At 31.9% G+C, this 14,844-nt stretch overlaps 1 protein-coding gene across 3 annotated transcripts in view; it reads right to left on the reverse strand.

Annotated features, from left to right (window-relative positions):
* LOC105829439 (GATA-binding factor A) overlaps positions 1 to 13,525 on the reverse strand; it is an 80,917-nt gene extending 67,392 nt beyond the window's left edge. Inside the window, exons 1-2 of one of the 3 annotated variants that reach the window (XM_036288193.1) lie at positions 12,740 to 13,525; positions 5,290 to 12,593 (exon numbers count right to left, since the gene is read on the reverse strand). The gene's annotated coding sequence lies outside the window, so the exon portion shown is untranslated. Of the gene's footprint in view, positions 1 to 5,289 lie in introns of all 3 variants that reach the window. The other 2 variants (XM_036288192.1, XM_036288195.1) reach the window with 2 other exon arrangements.
* Between the last annotated feature and the right edge of the window lie 1,319 nt (positions 13,526 to 14,844).

Consider the following 14,844-nt stretch of genomic DNA (forward strand, 5'->3'; position numbering starts at 1 on the left):
CCATTTGCAAGCTAAATCAACACAACGGACATGTCGTCCGTACGTTTGCGGTGTTGATAGTAAAATTACTCCAGAAATTAGCGAATTTGCGAGACGTTGTGAAGATATATTAACATTCAAACTTTCGAGCTTTATTCAGCGACGCTTTCAAGAATGAAGTTTCGATAATTGTTGACAGTAGTAGATCACTATCGTAATATCATTTCAATGGATAAAGAATTCAGCGTATTATTCACTGTGATAAGCAACTGTGAAAACACTGTATTATTAATTAATGAAAAGTTTATAATAATTTGTAATAAGTTAATTTGTTGCATTAAGTTTTGTCAGAATAAAATTATAAATGTTATTTATTACAATTTAGACCATTAAATTTATTAAAATCTAGATTAAAATTCAATAAATATTTTATAATTATTTTAAAGAACTGTTTAATTCTTTACTTAAACTGAACTAAATTTTTCCTGAATAATATACTATGTTACAATATCTCTACATTATAAACAATTGTGTGTTTTTACAAGTATGTTTTTATATAATAAATTGATTCCATTATGTATAATTATATTTCTAAATGTTTTAAACATGAGATATAGTTGAAATATCTTTTTAAATAATACAACAATTTTTTAAAAATTTAATTTTATAAATATATCGTTAAAAGACAATTTGTTTTTTTATATTGTTATTTTTTTACCAAAATATTATTTCAAAATTAATTGCGCAAACGTTTAACGATATTTTATAAAAGATCAATATTTGTATGTTTGTTTTTATAAATACAATTGCAAATCCTAAATTTTAGTTCAAGATTTCATCATATAACTTCGGAAACGTTTGCTTATCAGGGCATGCATATATAGTTCTTATACATCATTATTTTGTTAGAACTAAAAGATTAAAAATTTTGTTAACGCACTCAAATTAAAAAAAATTTTTAATGAAAAAAATATGATATATGGATCTATATAAAGTAACTGTAGTATTTATACAATTCAAATACGTCAATAGCCTCGTTCCTGATAAATGTTGACATATCTGTTTATTTATTATCGTCCGACACGAATGATAGACTGCATAGTGTAGGAAGGGTGAAAAAGTGGAGTTCCACCCGCATGTCACGACACTTGTCCAGCGCTGGTTAAGGCGTACGAACGTGGCTTCGCGTCGCGATAAAAGACGAGCCCGATACCGAAAGCGAGTGGTGTACGAGCGTATCGCCGATGTAGCGACAGGCATTGTTCCCTGGTGAGAGAAGCCTACGCGGTCCTGCTTTACGAGCGACCGATAGTTGTACGTATGTCCACGTGGGCACTCTTTTGCCTCGGAAAAATTTGCCGGATATCTTGAGTTTTAAAAACTTTTTCCTTCAAAGTTTATTTAAACAAAGGGAATACAGGTTTAACAAATGCCACTGGGGTCCGAGTTGTAGAAATTGGTCGAATAAAGCGTTTCTTCCAATTATTTTACATCAGCCAGCATTCGGTCTTTTGCGAATAGGGAATATAAATTGAAAAAGTTTATTTAAAAAAACTTCGAGAGATATTTACAAGCAAATTATTAAGCGCAAACTTTACTAGAAACCAATATTGAACTTTATTAGAAACCAACGTGCTTATCCAGAAGTATCAGTAAATTTATCTAGAAGATCAATAAATTTTGTTGTACTGTAAAATATAAACGATCGTATTGTTATCCAATTGGAACATAGCGCGCCAGAACACATAAACAGGGCAACGTTAAGGAGTCAGTGATAACTTCATGAATACGTATCGCGGTACATCAAAATATGCCGGCACCGCCATTCTTCCACTACGAGTTTTATCTAAACAGCTATTTCCCGCACCGCGATACGGTCTATGCGTATGTTAACCGACAACAATAGCTGACTAATTATCTATCTCGAAATGTAACTTTTATAGAGATGACTAGCACACGTCGACCGAGTGAAATAGTTTTTGCACCCACTTATTTAACATGATGGATATTTAGTGTGTTAATATTTATTTCTTTATGAGCCACATTTATCTAGAATTTACACGTTGTTATTAATTAAACGTGTAATAAAGCATGATTGATAATCTTATTCTTTGATTTCACGCGCGTTAATTAATTTTAGAATTTTTTTGAATATATTAAGAGCTATAATTATATTAATCCTCTTAATTAAGAAGATGCAAAGATTTATTTATTCAAACTATGACTTATCGAGATTAAAATAATCGAAATTCCATAACAAAAAGATTTATAGAAATTCGACAATTGACATCATAGAACGATTACTGTGTTAAATAGAAATTATTTTTAATATAATTAATATAATTATTTATGTCGGAGATTAAGGGAATACTGTTTTAATCGCGATATTTTTCAGATAAAGTAATCTTTCTGTTGATTATAGAATTATAATCATTTTTCAAAATTAAAATATAGACATTAACGCAAGATGGAGTCAATAGTTTTATACAAAAAATGGAAAAAAAATAATTTCCCTGTTTTGTTATCGATTTCTACGGTCAATTAATGGTAACATTTGCTGCACATAAAAGTTTTAGACTTTGTAAAACAAGCGTCATTGAAATTACATTAAAAAAAACAATTGTGTATTTTTTAAGTTGATTCTAGAAGCTTTTAGTATAAGAGAAAACTTCGTCTGAAAATTTGTGCGCATGTGTACGTGCGTTATCGACATAAACGTTTGTAGAGATATATTGATATTACTACTATCGCACACATAGATCAATTCGAAAGGTAAAATTAATGTCACCAGCATCCCCTTAACAGTGGATTAAAAAAAAAGAGGTAAAAACTGTTCAGGTAACGGGACGTTCAGACAGCGCGATGGCGGCCCTGGAGAACATCTCGCGTAACAGATGCTGGATCACTAACGATGTCTGGCATCTTGATAGATAAATCGTTATTTATAACCGCTAGAATTCCACCAGCTGCGTAAATTTAAATATGAGACTATAACATGTTTACTTGTAAATTTGTAAACCACTTATATTATTAGTTTCATATTAACTTTATGCTTTAATTAAAAGTTATAATCGTATAAAGTTAAAAAAATCGAAATCATACATTATGACATAAGAGTTTTAATTAAAGTTAGATTAATATGTTATTCATAATTTTGTAAGAAATAAAATTGAAGTAACAAAATAATATTTTAAAAAATTAAATAAAAAAATCTTTGTTTTACAATATCTGTAATACAGTCAATTTTTTTTGCATATGACGTAAGTTATATTTTAGTTTAATTAACATTTAATAAGATCAACGTTGTACATCTTTTTACAACTTATACACATTTTATTCTATAGTTATATTTCTAATTTCTATGGGACATAAGAATCGAAGTGCGGAAAGATCGTGTCTAAGCGGAGGCGTTGTTTCCAATTTCGTTTCAGATAACAAAAGGGGACTAGATAACAAACTATGACGGTTGTAGTTGCTCGTGACTATCGCTTACACCAGATGCGGCGGTAATGTCGTGCTATGCAGTAAAATGTTTCATATTCTCGATTGTAATAACCGTTAACTGATAGCACGGTAGACGCGTGAAGTAATTCGCGATTTATCGACAGCAATCGTGCTCCTCCGAAGAATGTATTGTATATAAACTATTTCCTAGAACTACAAAAATATTATATTTCTTAGAACATATTACGAAATTGCAGTAATGCGATTATTGATAATGATAAACTCTTTACAACTTTTTTTCACAGTTTACGGGTAAGTTTACGAGTAAGTTTATAGTTGAAATTTCAATATGCTTTAAAAATAATTTAACTTTGTACTTCAATTTTTAAAAGAGTTTAAACTTCTTTTATGTATAACATGATGAAATTTAGACCGTAGTTTTAGTAAAAACACGAAAATAATGTTTTATTTCTTCAAGTATTAATTTATTTACGTCTTATAATTGGTTCAGACTTCGGGCTTAAATCCATAAAAATCTCTTATTTATACAATAAAATAAAATAAAATTAATTCTCGCGTGCAATATGTTTGAAAAAAAGTTTGTAACGTCTCATGCAAGTTGTTAATTTTTTTTTTAATTGCGTATTTTGTTAATCAGGAAATAAATAAAAAGCACTTATCTTAGATTAATTATTCGCGTCTACAAATCAAATTAAAAATTATCTTGTCTTCCCCAGAATAATTAACAATAATGTACAATTAATTGATGCTGGTCGGCAACTAATAGCGAATAGTTCCTACAGCTACAAGGGTTGTTACAGCTACAATTGTTTGATGCTGCCGATACGTTGTTAATCAGTCTTTATATCGTCAAAGTTTCATTACGTGAGCCACAACATTCGTCATATATAAGTAGCGATTTTCAACCGCGCAATAGAATTCGCGACACAGATATTACAATACAATACAGTATTGAATCTGAAAATCTGAAAATTGATAATATTATCGATACTCTATATGCATATCAAAGACACTCATTAAAATCGTGAAAATTATCAGCGCTGCATAATAATTGTAATCATATATCGATTAAAATAGAAATATACATATATTTAACTCACATAAATGAACTTTTTCATTGAAAATATTGAAAAAAGAACAAGAACATTCTATAATAGATATGATACAATTCATAATCGATACATAGGCAGAAAAAAGCGAAAAAATTTAAATGTACAAAATTTTCTTCTTTTTGATTGATAATTGCTGTTAACCTCACAATTATAATAGTTACAATTCAATGCTATCGAAAATATTACACTTAACAAAAATTTACAAACGTACAAACGAAGATTGTGCGTTTCCGCACATAAGCTATCGCTACCGTTATCATCGCTAATTAATGTCAATATGCGGAAACAGTTGATAAGACCGCATACCCATGTAATAAATGTACTACGATTGCGATGCAATGCGTATCCTGTTAAGCATGACACTCGCACAATAGACATGTTATACTTTTCGAGCTATTTCTTTAAATATAATTATTTTGATAGAATTGGGCACGATTCGTTACACTCAACGTTTTTGTTTTGAAATATTTTCGCTTAAAAACACTTTATCCTGTGTGAAAATTCAGTTGCAGGGTCCATTAAATCACGTTAGTTTTACGCTGCTGTAAGTTAGACTGCGATATGCAATGCTGTTTTTAATTATTATCGATTGCATTTAAAGCACCGTCTTTTAAATAGAGTTTTACTTACAGTAAGTATTTTGCCATGATTTCCAACATTAGCAAGACAATTGTTTTTAATAAAACTCGCGGTGTAAAGATATATAGGCTTTAATGAATAAAACAATACTTACGTGTTATTAATCAGTGATTGACATCCTCGTCCTGTCGAAATTTTGTACAGTCGAGAAATTTTTGCGGCAGAAACATATAATTTTATACAGTCTTCTTGTCAACACTTTGTCTCTAATTAACAGCTGCGCATGGCAACGTTCCACTTTTCTCACTCTTTTCTTCTTTTTTATCAATTAAATAATCAGTCGTGTCTTCGGTAGGGAGATAATTTTTTACTAAACTCGGAAGTCCCTAAGAAACTATACCAATTTATTTTGTATTGCCTGAAAATTAATTTACAGGTCTCCGTCAGGTCAAGCATTTGTGAAATACTTCATCAGATACTATCAATTGTTTCGACTTTCCAGTAATTGTTACGCCCCAATTGTTTACGACTTGTTGGTTTTCTGAAGAAAAGGCGCCAGACTCCTAGGGAGATCGCGATTATGTACACTGAGTCACACTGTACTACTATTTTCTACCTGCCTAGAAATTCCGAGATCATTACAAGTAGCAGAAAAATTCCTTCTCGGAAAGGCTTCTGTTCTTCTACGTAGCTACGGGTTTCTGACTCACATAAAAAACCCACTAAAAGCTCCGTCCGGTTGGAAATTCATCCTTCGACATTGGTCAAAACGAGAGAGTTTATACAGGTTTATTTTTGCAAGATATATGATGTACGACTGAAGACAAGAATCTTTTTATTTCCAAGCTAATTTTTCGCTCGAAACCACGGATGATCCAAATTGAGGAGTTTTTATGAAATTTATACAACTGCTTTCATCTTCAAAACGGCAATCCAATTCAGTTCACAAATAGCTACTATATTGCGCTAATGGTTTCTAATTAATGTAGTGCAGTTTAGGTATCCGTATCTTTCTTGTAATCTCCAGAATGTCTATATGTCGTTTCACTCGAATGTCCCGTCAATTATAAAAGAACCCTTTACTGTCTATCAGCATGCTCACCACAGAACTCACACCTTTCTCACAATATCAGGACATATCGTCACTTCTCCTAATTCGACAGTGGTAATGACTTCCAGAACGAGAAACTTAAAACTTTGAAGTCGGTCTGATTCAATTCGATCTCAAATCAGTTCGGTCCGTCACAAACATATATCTGATTGATCTTTTGGGACCCGCGATATCTGTCGCATTTGCACTCGCGTCGTTTGTATGATATGAGGTAACACTGGACTGCCTACCAAGACGTGGTGCAGCCGGTGACTGCGTCTCTGAAACTGTCCTGGACAGTCACCTCTCCCGTTGGTGACGCAGGACGAGGTGAAGCCGCGGCGCGAGAGGTGAACGGCAACGCCGTCGAGTGGAGTCCCTCTCGGTTCTCCATCAGGGAGGGATGGGTGCGCGAGGGGGAGAGGGGGGAAGCGAGGGGGTAAGGAACACGCGCGAGGACAGACCTAACCGGGGCGGGACCGCCGTTAACGACCGGACTAGGCGGTTCCTCTGATCCGATCACTGTGACTTTCAGAGGCGGAGCGAATAACGCCCACGTGAGGGTAACCGGGACCCCGTGTTCCAGGAGGCGGCGACCACGGGCACATCCACCGCGCGGGATCGATTTTCATAAAATCTTTTTTTTTTTACCTACCCTTTCTCTCCTCCCTTCCGTCTCTGTGTCTGCGTTTCCTTCCCTGGTCTTTGGCTTCTTTCTCTCTCTCTCTCTGACTCTTTCCTTCTCTCTTTCTTCTTCGTCGACGGTCAGCGTTAGCGTCTCCTTTCCACCTTGTCGCGCCTATAATGTCCGACCAGATCGGACGTGGATAAGAAGGCGCGCCGGATCGTTCCTCACGGATATCTTCGGGTATCCGCACCGCCTTGAGGCTGACTTATGGACTATCTCGGTACACCGTCTGAGATTTCTCGGCTCACTCGCTCCGCGAGAGCTTTTTCCACGCGAGTTATTCCATCGAGGCATGTATATGCTTCGATCAACCATGATCTGATATAATTTTTTTAATAACAGGAATTTTTTTATTTTAATGCATAAGTTCCATTTGCGTCATCAATTTGCTCAATATAGACCAACTTTTCGTAAAATAATTCAGATTTAAAATGTGTATACAAAACATTTTTATCCATAAATTGTTTGTTTCTTAATTTTCAACATTTGTTTCCTTTCTTTCAAAGATATATATTAAATTTAATTTCTACGTCCGTCAAAATTAAAACGACAGCACAAAACAAGACAATATTATTTTTAATTCTATAGGCTGCGTATTTATTAACTCACAACGTAAAGACATGCTCTTTGAATTCATAAATATGCAGCTTATATTTTTCTACTATTACGAATAATTATGAATTGTTTAACTCATGTAATAATGAAAAACGAAAGATTGCATGAAGAAAAATGACATGTCTCACGCACCATCAGAAGCTACAATGGCGTTATCGAAATCTTTCATTTAAATGAAGAACTACATTATAAATCTCTCAAAAACAATTGTTATTTGAGTTAATACTGTTTAACTTTTTGTCAGCTGTCATCAATATCAACTCAGTGTATCAAACGATAGTGATAGTAACATAACTTGGAGTACAAATCAGAGATTACTCGCTAATCAGCCTCGTCATTATTCAGAAGTCTCGGTGAGAAATACGATCGTGGCTTACTCCGTTAATTGGAAACGCAAGGTTAATTGCTGGTTGATTAGACCGCGATTATTCGCGTTTATCGCCGTTACTTATAATAAATCAGCCGCCTGTTCGCAGATAAACGCGTCCGCGGATTTCATGGAACGCCGCGATCCTTTGGTAGCTTCGCGCTGCTTAACTACCAACACGCAACTAACGTGTTTCGTCCAGTATCTTGTCTTTGCTGCGAGTGCAATTATTCGCGAATTTCTGTGAATTAACATTTTAAACTTGAAGAAAAAATTGGTCGAATACAGAATACGATTGTGAAAAATTTGGCTGATAGTAAGGTAACGATATAACGTTGAGAAGATATGTTTTAAAGATTTTAGAAAAAATTTTCAAGCAAATGCTTTCCAAATGCTTTCTAAATTGCAATAATAATTATCTTCATCATCGGTCATTGGTCAATCTGATAATAATTAATTAAATTATGAAATCGGCGAAATAGAATTACTTTGCCGACTAATTTTAATAAATTGACTTGATTGAAATAAAAGTTGATTGTCTTTATTTCTGATTTAAACTAGATATTTTTGCGAGTTGAAATGAAAACGTTAAACGGATAATAGCATAATAATTTCTTATTACAATTAAACATATAAGATAATTATAAAAAATACTAGTATTGTGCTACAATTTTAGTTTTCTAATATTAACGTAGCTACATTGTGAGATGAATCAAATTCCCAGTGTTGTGAAAAGCGCAACGATATAAAAATGATTATTTTCTCTGTACGAAGTAAGAGGCTTAAAGATTATTTTGTTTATTATTTTTGTTTATTTCGGTTATTTTAATACAGTATAGATAAATAATAAATGTCAGAGTATATCAAATTATAAATTAGCTCTTGTATTCTTTGTTCAGCTTGATTTTTCCATTTTTGGACCATATATTTCGGTTTTGTAGCAAAAATGTAAGGGTTTCTGAATTTCTTTTAAATATAAGAAAATAAATACTTTGTTTAAAAAATATATTTATAATAAACAGTAGAAAATTTTTATTGATATTTATTAATATTTATGACGTATAGGTGTGGACGACAGGTGAAATCTTTTTTTTGTCAGAGTGTATATCGTCAAGCTCAAAAGTTCAAAATCACAAAACTTGGACAGCACCTGGAAAATATAAAATATATTTTACGATATGTACAAGAAAGCAATTTTTTTCATTAATATTGAACATAGTGCACAGTTGTGTTTTGTTATATACAAAATGCAGGCGATTGCGCGTATCTCATCGTGAGATACTGTTTATTAAAGATGCAGTACGTATTATATTTTTTGTGTTATGAATTACAAATTGCAATTATAATTTATAATACGCAATTTGTAAACGGAAAGCGCGCTCACAGTTAGACAGGTATTATCCATTTTATAACTGATTATCAGAGAGTTGGATTTCGCAATGAGGACTAGAATTCCCGCATGTAGGTAATATTTATACATAACATTTTTTTTTACGCATCATAAACTGCTATCTAAAGTTAGATAATCAATTGTATTCGCATTGCATATAATAATCTTTGATTATTATATTTATCCAAATATTTCCAATATAAATACACAGAAAATTAAGAGCTCTAAGTAATTACAATTTAGTTACTATTTTTATTATTTTTTGTATTTGATGGAAAAAATTACACTGTATTCCATAGATGAATAGAAATAATTTTTATCAATGATATAATTAATTCTTTTTTATGAATATTTTTAATTTGTTTAATACTGATGAACATTTTAACATCGCTTGTAGTATCTCAAAAGAAAGCATCAAAGCTGTTAATGTACTTCTGTGCAACATCGTAAGCGTGTGCAATTTTCACGTGTAATATGAAAACAGATTAAATTGCTTAGAGATATCTTGTCGTGTATTAACTGTACGATTGGAAATTCAAGAAGCGCAATTGCCCCGTCATTATCGTAGGTAAGTTTCAACGCGAATATGCGCGTGTCGAACAAAACGAGAATGCAACTTGAGGCATCACACAACGAAAGGCTACTCTCGCCCGCGCTATCGCCTCTCGCATTAATCAACTACATGTGGCGGTAGATTCTTTGTACGATTACAATGATCGCTGTACCGCGCGTGTTGCTATAAGAGCTGTAAATTGTAATAATTATCGTTTATTGATTGAAAGCGTATTGTGTGTATAAATCTAACTTCAGCGATTCCGCTTGAATTGTTTCCTGAATGCGGTAGAAATGCCGATAAAGTAAACACCGATCTTTTCGCGGTTATCAAATTATCTATAATTTTGTATTTTAACAAAACCACGATTGAGTACTGTACATTTGAAGCTTCGATTTTCGACACGAGCCGTTCATTTCGGATTCCGCGATACCTGCTGAATGGATGATTGTGAATTCGGTCCCGTGCAGATAGCCCCCAGTGAGATAGCGAATCACATAACTTACGGCATGGCTTAATGGAAACACCCGATAGATAACGCGCTCGTTGCCCTTTGCCCTAATGGAGCTGACAACGGTAAGAGTGATCGCTCTACATGTGCACGTCATTTGGGAAAAGAAATGTATTCGACGTAAAGCAGGGGCATGCGTGCATTTCTCACAGCACGGGGTCGCCGCGGAAAAGACGGAAATAGCGTGCCAGGTAAGAATCTCTTATAAGTTGATACTTATCGTAATACCGGTAGCTCGTATCCACCAGGGAATTGACCTTTTCTTTCTCTTTCCATACCTTTCTTTCCTCTTTTTCTCCCGACTCTCGAGGAATCAGGATTTTCCACTTTAAAGAAGATTAAAGCGCTCGTATCTAAAGAAAGAAAAAAGAATAACGCGACTCTTTCAAGAGCTAACACAGATATCCTTTTTAAATATTTAGAAACTGAACATTGAATATTTTATAATATAATTGCGAAATACTTGTGTATACAAATTTACAGGGTTGAAAAATAAGCTAATATATTTGTTAAACTGAATTATAATAAGTTAAAGTTATAATGGTTTGTAAAATAAATTTAGCGATGTTTAATTTTGTTAAAAGCTGCATGAACAAAAAGCTAACTCTGGTAATAGTTATGTTAAGATTAAATTAACTACAGTTCAAGCGACGTGGTAGCAGCGCGACGCCAAGTGCATAAAAAATCGTGCCGCGTGACGCGAACTTTACTGCGCAAATGTCGCGGCGCTAATAGCTTTATCTGGAAATTAACTGTCAAATTCACTTTTAAATATTAATTAAAATATTTCAGAAACTAAAATGTTAATCAAAATCTAGTGACAATTATATAATATAATATTGATGTGAGCCTGCGATTGCGACTAGTTCGATTAAGATCGGTACATTCAATCTTAAGATCTTGAAACCTCTTTCCCCAAAAAACTCACTTGCGTTATTTTCCACAGGTCAGACTCACATGTACACACACATACGTAAAGCCAGTAGACCTACATACAATTTTATTTTATAAAATTATTATGTAATGTAAATAATAAATATGCAAATATAAAAAAAATATACATAACCAATAAAAATAAAATTAATAAATAATAATAAACAAACAAATAATATACATAATATATGTATAAATGTTAATATTATTATTAATTAAAAATTAAGAAAATTATAAGTCTTTCTTTGAATGATGAAGCTATATCTATGGCAAAGATATTTGTTAATTCATATATGTATAAAATTATTAGCATAATAACAGTAATGAAATTACAATTATATACACATTATACACATTAAAATTATATACACGATTATATTTATATTAATGTTTTTTCTCAGGTCATACTTGAGTTTTTAATGTAATTTTCAATGTAATTTTAAATTTAATTCTCATTTGCGATCTCAAAAAAACTTTTTTAAGGGCGATCCTTGTTTGAGATCGTATCGTTCGAATATTCTGAAGAAAGCATAGAACGGTCATTAAAACTTACTTTAGAATTTATTTTAAATATATTTTTTATCTTTCTCATTCACACAACGTACTGAACAAGTAACTCAAATAAAAAAAACAACTCTTATAGTCTTGCTTATATAACCCTACATATCATAAACAACTAAGATAAAACTTTGCGTTCAAGTGTAACTTCTCTTTATAAGTTAATATTTCAAAAAAATTTTTTTTTCACATTTCTGTACACATAGACCAATTCCTTGAAGTTTGGCGTTTTAATAAAAAATATTTTTGAATTGGTTGATCTTTGTAGAAGTTTTAACAAAATATATAACGTGGGGTAACATTATCCCAGGAGGGCAAGCTCGTAATTTTTTGAAAGAGGAATCTTAGGGTTAAGGGATTATGCATATAAATACATTCAGGGATTATTTCTTGAGACACTAGCTTATGCCATTTATGCAAATTTATTATTTATAGATAAAAATTACATTCTGATATCTTTCTCTCCATTGGTTAATTAAGCTATAATTAATACTCCTTATATAGCGAAGATTGATTATTTCCAGTTTTTTACATTGCAAAATTTTAAAACACGTATTATGTGTCAGTTCTGCATTGCTCAAGTTTAAGTATTTTAAGTTTCCGCACATTTCCAAATTCAGAGAGTTCTCATAATCATAACAGAAAGACAAGTCGATTTTTTCCAAACATCGGCAAGAGGAGAACAATCTACGGAAGCTGTTCGATAGTTCCAATAAATCATTCTGAGAATAGTACGTTCTACTATCTCTAAAACTGCAAACAAAAATGATTACAATCCTTCAAAGAGAAGAATAATATATTTATTTAAAAATGCATACAAAAAAGTTAAATAATACTAATTTAATCAAGGATATAGTAATAATATATGTTTTAAAGAAATTATAATATCATATACGTACGTGCTAATGTACCCAAAATTTACTTCCTGTAGATTCTTGCAATCAGCAAGAGCATTAATACCTTTTGATGACAAATTACCACCTGCTGCATATAAATTTATTTTTTCCAAATTTAAACATGAATTTTTCAATACTACAGCAACATGGTCTAAGTTTAAACTTCTCTCTGTGAATTGCAAACTTAAGTCACGCATCTGTCGATTTCTCTGCAGTATTCTGCAAAGAGTTTCTGTTTGTATGTTCTTTATCTTTGCAAGATGTAAACGCTTCAGACACTTTAACTTTTCAAGATAGGAAAATCCTTCATCATTTATGAAATCACACATACTTAGATCCAAATCTAAAAAATATATATATGTATTAATTAATATACAATTTACCCGTATTCTTAAAAACGGTTGTATATATTTATACCTTCTAATATTTGACACATCTTTGAAATTTCAAGTAGAGCAGAGTCATCGATAGATTGACAGGAACTTAATATTAGACGTTTTAACAGCGTACCACAAGTGGACAAAAATATAATAAATTTCCAAACATCAAAGTAACAAAATGACAGATCCAAATATGTCAAATGTTCACATCTGGGCGTAAAATAATCAAATAAATTAGAAAGATTAGAGCGCCAAAACGTAAAGTATATATTACGCATGTTCAAACTTGTATAAAGGGAAAAATCCCGTGATAAATTATAAAAGCGTTTATTTACTCTACTCATTCGACATAATGATCTCATATCTAAATCATGTAATATTTTCAATATTATTTCGTCCTGCAAAAATACAACACAAAATATAATAATTTACAGGATATACCATTACAATAAATATTATAAGAAATAGGCTTCTTAATAAAATACTTTACAGAAAGCAGAGAAAAGATATCACGTGATTCCTTGGATTTATCCCACAAGAGCTTAAGATCTTCCATAAATTTTTCATAAGTCGAGTAATCTTTAATTGAAAGGCAACCCTTGTAGCTTTGTTTAAGAAATTGTAAATGTGTATAATCATCTATGTAAATATAATTATTTAATTCTTGAGATACTTGCTTATGCCCGAGCTGATTCTTGTGAAAACTCTCTATCACATCGCTGTAAATATAACGTTGAAATAATGTTATTTTTATTATTTGTAAAAGAATAGAAAAGGTTGAATATAACTTGATGTCGAAATTTATTAACCTTTTGCAAATAACACAATATTTATGTAAGTTTTTTTGAAGATAGTATATATCCAAATGATAAACACATGTGTCATGTGGATGTGGATATGTTAGCGAAGTGTTTGCATGCGCTGGTCTTGTATCCAATTTTCTACTTTGATCACATTCAAAACACCAACATTTAATTAAGTGGGACGATTTGTCTACATTGTTTAATGTATATATTGGTGGTAATTTATAGTCATTTTGAACCCTGTGTAATAGTTCAGGCATGTTTTGTCCAGGACTTCTAGGAAGTATCAATTCTGATGTACCGACAAACATTACAGCATCTAACTTTGTGCAGTGCCTGTCGGTATATAATTTATTTAATTCTAGTCTGAATATTTTGGTTTTGAAGTAACACTGATGCATATACAGGGACAATACTATCCGAGAGTCCTCGAACGTAACAATATGTTCAGACATAGTGAATTGTAGGATTTCCATGCTTAAATAATCATATAATAAAAACCACTGATTATCACAATCTTGAGCCCAAATACGAACTATGTCTCCAGATTTATATTTTGCGTATATAGTGATTCTGATTGGATATACCGCTTTATGATACTCGATAGCTTAAAAAAAATAGAATTTTTTAAACAAAAATATACTTTCTCAGTAATATCCTATACATTAATCCAAATATTACGTACTGATAAAGTTTAGATTAGTCGTTCTGATTTGATTCATTCTATTCTGCTCTGTAAAATTATTCGTAGATAATGGTACCTCGAAGCTTGTAGTGTAAGATAATACACATTCATCGGTTATTGAGTGAGACATCTAAAAAAAATTTTTTGAAATACCTATTATATTATTTTGTAGCATGAAATTAGAATAATATGGTTACAGTGCAACAATGTAAATATACAGGTGCATTATTGTACATCTTG

Source organism: Monomorium pharaonis, chromosome 6 (assembly GCF_013373865.1).
Source record: "Monomorium pharaonis isolate MP-MQ-018 chromosome 6, ASM1337386v2, whole genome shotgun sequence".
In the NCBI taxonomy this organism is placed as follows: domain Eukaryota; kingdom Metazoa; phylum Arthropoda; class Insecta; order Hymenoptera; family Formicidae; genus Monomorium; species Monomorium pharaonis.